This window comes from Trichosurus vulpecula, chromosome 6 (genome assembly GCF_011100635.1).
Source record: "Trichosurus vulpecula isolate mTriVul1 chromosome 6, mTriVul1.pri, whole genome shotgun sequence".
NCBI classification, from domain to species: domain Eukaryota; kingdom Metazoa; phylum Chordata; class Mammalia; order Diprotodontia; family Phalangeridae; genus Trichosurus; species Trichosurus vulpecula.
Window position 1 is genome coordinate 262590667 of NC_050578.1, and position 9176 is coordinate 262599842.

Here is a 9176-nt window from a genome sequence, read left to right on the forward strand (position 1 = left end):
TTCTCTTACTTGACTTTCCAAATCCTTTTTGAGCTCTTCCATGCCCTGAGACCAATTCATATTTTTCTTGGAGTCTTTAGATGTAAGTTCTTTGACTTTATTGTCTTCTTCTGGCTGTATGTTTTGATCTTCTTTGTCACCAAGTAAGATTCTGTAGTCTGAATTTTTTTTTTGCACTGTCTGCTCATCTTCGTAGCCAATCACTTGACTTCTGAGCTCTTTGTCAAGGTAGGACTCTGATTCCAGAGTGGAAAGTGCTTTGTTCCAAGCTTCAGATGTTTTGTGCTGCTGTTTTCCAAGTAATTTGTAGGCAGCTGTACATTTTCAGTTCTTCTGACATGGTATGATCCAAGGAGAGGTATTTACTCCTCTTCTGGCCTATGCTCTGGTCTGTTAGTGACCCCAAACACTCTTTTCTGCTTTGGAACTGCCAGGAGGACTTACTCTCCATAGCCACCACAAGCTGTGCAACACCAGTTCTCCTCCTTACCCCAGGACTGCCACCAAGTACTGTGACCCAGATCCAAGCCAGGCAAAGAAAGAGAATACTGCCTCATCACCAGAAAGACATTCCTTCACTCCTGCTCTAATCAGCCACCTGATTCCCCCCACTTTTGTGGTCCTGGAGCTTTGGAAGCAGATGCTGTTGCTGCAGCCACCTCTGCCACCCTGGGGCTGGTGCCAGGAAATACCTGTGGGTTGAGACATCTGGAAACTGTCAAAGCTATGTGATTCAGTGTCCTGAGGCCTGCACCTCCCGGTTTGATTCCAGCCTGGTCTCTGCTGGCATGACCCATGCACCCGGGATGGTGTGATAGAGTTTTCCCAGTGACCCTCCAGGCCATCTTGGGCAGGAGATTTGTTTCACTCTGTCATTTTGTGGGTTCTCTCACTCTAGAATTTGTTTAGCCATTTTTACAGGTGTTTAGAGGTATTTGGGGGAGAGCTCAAAGAAGTCCCAGCTTTTACTTCACCATCTTGGCTCTGCTCCTACCCCCACCATATATCATTTCAGTAGCTCTCCATAAATACTCTGCAAGGTAAATGCTATTATTACCATTTCCATTTTGCAAATGAGAAAATTGAGAGTATAAGAGAAAAACGTCCTCAGGACCACACAGAAATTAATTTTCTGGGGGGGGCAGTATTTAGATTTAGGTCTTCTTGACTACAAGTTCAGTATGCTATCCATACTATCATCTAAATGACTCTCAGAAAAATAGGTCATTATGTCAAATTAAGAATGGCCCTAAATAGCTGCTAACTTAAACATCAAAATTTATACTGGAAGAATTTGATCATCCAGAAGTTATTACTGTAATTGGAATATGAAAGAATAAATAAAAACTGTTTCAGTGCAATGAGTCTTGTGCCTGCATCTTTGATTACCTAGAAATTTTCCTTGATTTCATAAATTGTATATTTTAAATTAAAAAACAAACATTAATTGGGCGGCAGAGGCAAGATGGTGGCTGGAAAGCAGGAACTTACTTAAGTTCCCCCCCCAGGTCCCTCCAAACACCTATAAAAATGTCTCCAAACAAATTCTAGATCTGCAGGACCCACAAAATACAAAGGGAAGCAGGGCTCAAGCCCAGGATAGCCTGGATGGTTGCTGGAAAGGGTCTATCACACGGAGCTGGGAGTGGAGTGGAGCAGAGTCCAGCATGGGGTGAGCCAGGGCCAATGAGACTGGGAGCCAGGCAGAACAGGTGTAGCACCCTGAATCAGTGAGCTGTGGCAGTTACCAGACTTCTCAACCCACAAATGCCAAAGACAACAGAGAAGGTTAGTGGGAAAAGCCTCTAGGAGAGAGAGAAAGTAGTTAGCAGTAGGCCATGACCCTGGGAATGGCAGAGGTGGTGCAGCTCTGAGGCTGCTTCCAGAGCTTCAGCTGAAGTTGCTTCCAGGCAGAGGCCCACATGGTGGGAGGAATGAAGCTTTGGATTATAGCAGGAGTGCAAAGTCTGCTTTGCCCTGCCTGGATCTGGGCCGCAATCCTGGTTGGCGGTTCTTTGGAGAGAAGGAGCGCTGGTGGGGCACAGCTTACTGCATAGAAGTAGCTCTGAAAATGGCAGCACAGCTCCTCAAGCTTAGAACAAAGTACTCTCTACTCTATAAGCAGTTGTAACCTGACAACATGCTCAAGGGTCAAGTAGTTGGCGGGGAACATGGCCAGGAAGTGAAAACAGACTCAGATTCAGACTTAGACTTTGGAATCTTTCTTTGGCGGCATAGAAGATCAAAACCTACAGCCAGAAGAAGTCAATGAAGTTAAAGAGCCTACATCAAAAGTCTCCAAGAAAAATATGAATTGGCTCAAGCCATGGAAGGGCTCAAACAGGATTTGGAAAAGCAAGTAAGAGAAGTAGAGGAAAAATTGAGAAGAGAAATGAGAGTGATGTGAGAAAACCATGAAAAACAAGTCAATGACTTGCTAAAGGATACCTAAAAAAATACTGAAGAAAATAACACCTTAAAAATAGACTAACTCAAATGGAAAAAGAGCTCCAAAAGGCCAATGAGGAGAAGAATGCCTTGAAAGGCAGAATCAGCCAAATGGAAAAAAGAGGTCTAAAATATGAGTGAAGAAAATACTACCGTAAGAAGTAGATTGGAACAAGTGGAAGCTAGTGACTATATGAGAAATCAAGATATTATAAAACAGAACCAAAGGAGTGAAAAAATGGAAGACGGTATGAAATATCTCATTGGAAAAAAAAAAAAAAACACTGACCTTGAAAAGAGATCCAGGAGAGATAATTTAAAAATTGTTGGACTACCTGAAAGCCATGATCAAAAAGAGAGCCTAGGTATCGTATTTCAAGAAATTATCAAGGAGAACTGCCCTGATATTCTAAAGCCACAGGGCAAAATAGAAATTGAAAAAATTCACCAATCACCTCCTGACAAAGTTCCCAAAAAGAAAACTCCTAGGAATATTGTTGCCAAGTTCCAGAAACCCTGGGTCAAGGAGAAAATACTGCAAGGAGCCAGAAAGAAACAATTTGAGTATTGTGGAAGCAAAATCAGGATAACACAATATTTAGCAGCTTCTATATTAAGGGATAGAAGGCTTGGAATATGATATTCAGAAGGTCAATGGAGGTATTAAAACCAAGAATCACCTACCCAGCAAAACTGAGTATAATGCTCCAAGACAAAGTATGGATTTTTCATAAAAGAGAGGACTTTCAAGCTTTCTCAGTGAAAAGACCAGAAATGAATAAAAATTTAACTTTCAAACACAAGAATCAAGAGAAACCTGAAAAGGTAAATAAGAAAGAGAAATCATAAGGGAATCACTAAAGGTGAACTGTTTTGTTTACATTCCTACATGAAAAGATGATGTGTATAATTCATGAGACCTTTCTCAGTATTAGTGTAGTTGAAGGGAAGAGATAGAATGGGATAAATCATCTCACATAAAAGTGGCAAGAAAAAGCAGTTGATTGGAAGAGAAGAGGGGGCAAGTGAGGGGGAATGAGTGAATCTTGCTCTCATCAGATTTGACCTGAATAGGGAATAACATACACCCTCAACTGGGTATCTTACCTTATAGGAAAGAAGGAGGTAGGGGACAAAAAAGGGGCTACGATAGAGGGGAGGGCAGATTTGGGGAGGAGGTAATCTAAAGCAAACACTTTTGAAAACGGACAGGGTCAAGGGAGAAAATTGAATGAAGGAGGAATGGATAGGATGGAGCAAAATATAGTTAGTATTTGACACCATGAGTATTGTTGAAGGGTTTTACATAATAATACATATGTTACCTATGTTGAACTGCTTGGCTTCCTAGTGAGGGTGGTTGGAGAGGGAAGAGGGGGGAGAATTTGGAACTCAAAGTTTTAAAACCAGATGTTCAAAAAAAAGTTGTTTTTGCATGCCACAGGGAAATGAGATACATAGGCAATGGGGCATAGAAATTTATGTTGCCCTACAAGAAAGTCAGGATATAGGGGATGGGTGAGAGTGGGTTGACAGAAGTGAAGGCTGACTGGGGAATGGGGCAATCAGAATACGTGCCATCTTGGAGTTAGGGGGAGGGCAGAAATGGGGAGAAAATTTGTAATTCAAAATCTTGTGGAAGTCAATGCTGAAAACTAAAAATATTAAATAAATAAATAAATAAAAACATTAATTAAAATTTTGTTTTCCCCACTTACATGAAAAATTATTTTTAACATTCTTTTGAAAATTTTGAGTTACAAATTTTCTCTATCCCTTCCTCCTCCCAAATTAGAAGGCAATTAATTTGATATATGTACTACAAATGTAGTCATGCAAAACATATTTCTATATTAGCCTTGTTTTAAAAGTACACAGACCAAAAAAATACAAGAAAAAATAAGAAAGTTTAAAAAAAATAGCGTGATTCCATCTGTATTCAGATTCCAACAGTTCCTTCTCTGGGGATGATAACATCGTAAGTCCTTTAGAGTTGCCTTGGATAATTACATTTCTGAGAATAGCTAAGTCATTCACAGTTGATCATCTTACAATTTTGCTGTTGCTGTGTACCATGTTCTCCTGGTTCTGCTTATTTCACTTTGCATCAATTAATGGAAGTCTTTCCAGGTTTTTCTGAAATGATGATACTGCTCATCATTTCTTATAGGACAATAGTATTTCATCACAGTCATACACCACAACTTGTTGAGCTATTCCCCATTTGGTGGGCATCTCCTCAATGTCCAATTATTTGCCATCAGAAAAGAGATGCTATGAATATTTTTGTACTTATAGGCCCTTTACTTTTGGGTCTTTTTATAAAAACATCTATTTTGGGATAGAGACCTTATAGAGGTATTGCTGGGTCAAAGGGTATATTATGCTTTTAGAGCCCTTTGTGCAGAGTTCCAAATTACTTTACATAATGGTTGACTTAGTTCACGACTCTACTAAGAGTGCACTACTGTCTCAATTTTTCCAAATCCCTCCAACATTTCTCATTTTCATTTTGTATCCTATTGGCCAATCTAATAGGTATGAGGTAGAACCTCAGAATCATTTTAATTTTCATTTCTCCAATCAATAATTATTTAGAGCAATTTTCCATATTGCTATATCTAGCTTTGATTACTTTATCTGAAAATTGTTCATATATTTCGACCATTTATCAATTGGGGAATTTTCTTATTTTTATACATTTTACTCAGTTCCTTATATATTTGAAAAATAAGACTTTTGTCAGAGAAACTTGCTTCAATATTTTTTTTTCACTTTAACTATTGCAAACTGTTTTCCTTTCCATCCTATTTCATCCTTGTTTATTCTACTCTCTCTCTCCTTTCACTCTGTCCCTGCTAAAAAGTGTTTTGCTTCTGACTATTGCTTCCCTCCATTTGCTCTACCTTCTGTCAATTCCACCTACCCTTTCTTATATTCCCATTCCCTCCTATGTTCTTGTATGGTAATATAGAGTTCTACACCAAATTGAGTGTATATATTATTTTGTCTTTGAGCCAATTTGAGAGTAAAGTTCAAGCATTCTCTGTCGCCAACCCCATCTTCCCCTCCACTGTGAAAGCTAGTTCTTCCTCTTTTGTATGAGGTAATTTACTCCATTCTACCTCTCCTTTTCCCTTTCTCCCAATGCATTTATCATTTCTAACTATTCAATTTAATTATTATTATGTACTATTCCATCATATTCAACTCACATCTGTGCCCTCTGTCTATATATACTCCTTCTAACTGCCCTGAAAATGAGAAAGTTCATGAGTTACAATTATCAACCTCCAATATAGAAACATACACAGTTTAACCTTGCTAAGTCCCTTATGATTTCCCTTTCCTGTTTACCTTTTTTATGATTCTTTTGTATCTTGTATTAGAAATAGAAATTTTCTCTCCAGTCCTCTATTTCATTTAATATCGATTTTTCCCAAATGGATTTTACTCACTTTTTCTAGGTAAGTCACTATTGGTTGTCATCCTTGCTCCTTTGCTGTTTGGAATATCATATTCCAAGCCCTCTGATTCTTTAATGTAGAAGCTGTTAAATTTTGAGTTTTCCTGAGTGTGGCTCCATGATAATTGAATTGTTTCTTTCTGACTGCTTACAAAATTTTTTCCTTGATCTGGGAGCTCTGGAATTTGGCTATAATATCCCTGGGAATTTTGTTTGGGGATCTCTTTCAGGAAGTGAGCAGTAGAGTTTTCTTATTTCTATTTTGCCCTCTGGTTCTAGAATGTCAGGGCAGTTTTTCTTTTTCTTTTTTATTTGAAGAAATGTTTATTTATTTCAGAGTTGATCAAGCAAGTTGAAAATGACATGACACCCTCAGCATAGAAAAAAAAAATAATTATGAGATACCATTAAACCACAGATATCTAAGATCATTGATCTAGGGTTGAAATGGATCTGTAATGAGTCTGACATTTTTATTTCAATTATTTAATTAAGATTTTTTAGTTGTAGTTTACAACATCAGTTCTGCATGATTCCAGATTATCTTCCTTCCCTCCCCTACTCCCTCCTCAAGACAGCATGGAATCCGATATATCTTCTACATATAACTTCACATTAAACTTATTTACACAATAGCCAAGTTGTAAAAAAGAATTTTGACCAGTGCAATGAATCATGAGAAAGAAGAAACAAAACCAAAAAAAAAGAGGAAAAAAAAGAAAAAAAGGAGATAAAATTGTTTGCCTCAACCTGCATTCAAACTCCATAGTTCTTTCTCTGGATGTAGATAGCTCTCTCTATCATGAGTCCTTTGGAACTGTCTTTATATCTCGTATTGCTGAGAAGAGCCAAGTCTATCATGGTTAGTCATCACGGAATCAATATGTCTGTGGTTGTGTATAATGTTCTCCTGGTTCTGGTCCTTTCACTCAGCATTATATCATGTAGGTTTTTCCAGGTCATTATGAAGTCCCTATCTTCCCCATTTCTTATAACACAATAGTTTTCCATTACATTCATATACAACAACTTCTTCAGCCATTCCCCAATTGATGGGCATTCCCTTGAATACCAATTCTTTCTGCTACAAAAAAAGAGGTGCTATAAATATTTTTGTACATATGGGTCCCTTTCCCGCTTGTGTGATCTCTTTGGGATACAGCCCTAGACATGGTATTGATAGGCCAACGGGTATGCATATTTTTATACCCCTTTGGGCATAGTTCCAAATTGCTCTCCAGAATGGCTGGATCAGTTCACAACCCCACCAGCAATGTGATGGTGTTCCAGTTTTGCACATCCTCTCCAGCATTTATCATTTTCCTGTTTGTCCTGTTAGCCAGTCTGACAGGAGAGATATGGTACCTAAGAGCTGTTTTGATTTGCATATCTCTAATCAATAGTGATTTAGAGGATTTTTCCATATGCCTATAGATATCTTTTATCTCTTCCTCTGAAAACTGCCTGCTCATATACTTTGACCTTTCCTCAATTGGGGAATGACTTGTGTTCCTATAAATTTGACTCAGTTCCCTGTATATTTTAGAGATGAGGCCTTTATCGGAGACAATGGTTGTAAAGATTTTCTCCCAATTATCTGCTTCCCTCCTAATCTTTGTGGCATTGGCTTTGTTCATACAAAACCTTTTCAGTTTAACATAATCAAAATTATCCATTTTTCATTTTGTAATGCTCTCTCTGTGTTGTTGGGTCATGAATTCTTCCCTTTCTCATAAATCTGAAAGGTAAAGTATTCCATGCTATCCCAAATTGCTTACAGTATCAGCCTTTATTCCTAAATCATGAACCCATTTTTACTTTATTTTAGTATACAGTTTAAGATCTCGGCCTCTGACCAGTTTCTGCCCTGCCATTTTTCAATTTTCCCAGCAGTGTTTAGTTTTTGTGAAATAGTGATTTCTCAGCCTAGAAGCTGGACTCTTTGGGTTTATCCAAGAGTAGATTGCTATAGTCATTGACTACTGTATCTTGTGTACCTATCCTATTCCACTGATCCACCACTCTGTTTCTTAGCCAGTAGCAAGTAGTTTTGATGACTGATGCTTTATAGTACAGTTTGATGTCTGGTATGGCTAGCCTACCTTCCGTATCATTTCTTTTGATTAATTCCCTAGATATTCTGGACATCTTGTTTTTCCAGGTAAATTTCCTCATTGTTTGATCAAGCTCCATAAATGATTTTTGGTAGTTTAATTGGTAAGCTGCTGAATAATTAATTTAAGCAAAATTGTCATTTTTATTATATTAACTCAGCCTAACCACGAGCAACTGATGTTTTTCCATTTATTTAGACTTGACTTTATTTGTGTGAAAAGTGTTTCATAATTATGTTCATACAGGCCCTGTCTTTGTCTTGGCAGGTAGACTCTCAAATATTTTATAGTGTGTACAGTAACTTTGAATAGAATTTCTCTTTCTATCTCTTGCTGTTGGGCTTTGTTAATCATGTATAGGAATGCTGAGAATTTACGAGGGTTTATTTTATATCCTGCAACTTTGCTCAAGTTGTTTAGTATTTCAAGTAGTTTTTTACTTGATTCTATAGGATTCACTAAGTAAATTGTCATGTCATCTGCAAAAAGTGATGATTTAGTTTCTTCTTTGCCTATTCTAATTCCTTCAATTTCTTTTTCTTCTTGTATTGCTATAGGTAATATGTCTAGTACCAAATTGAATAACAGGAGTGATAATGGGTATCCTTGTTTCACCCCTGATATTATTGGAAATGCATCTAGCTTATCCCAATTACAAATGATGCTTGTTGATATTTTTAGGTAGATGCTATTTATAATTTTAAGGAAGGCTCCTTTTATTGCTATGCTTTCTAGTGTTTAAATGGCAATGGGTGTTGTATTTTGTCAAAGGATTTTTCTACATCTATTGAGATCATCATATGGTTTCTGCTAGTTTTGTTGTTGATATGATCAATTATGCTGATAGTTTTCCAAATATTGAACCAGCCTTGCATTCCTGGAATAAATCCTACCTGGTTGTAGTGTATTATTCTCCTGGTAAGTCGCTGCAATCTTTTTGCTAGTATTTTATTTAAAATGTTTGCACCAATATTCGTTAGGGAAATTGGTCTATTATTTTCTTTCTCTGTTTTGACTCTTTCTAGTTTAGGTATTAGTATCATACTTGTGTCACAAAAAGAATTTGGTAGGACTCCTTCTTTCCTATTTTCCCAAATAGTCTGTAATGTACAGAAATTAATTGTTCTTTAAATGTTTGATAGAATTCA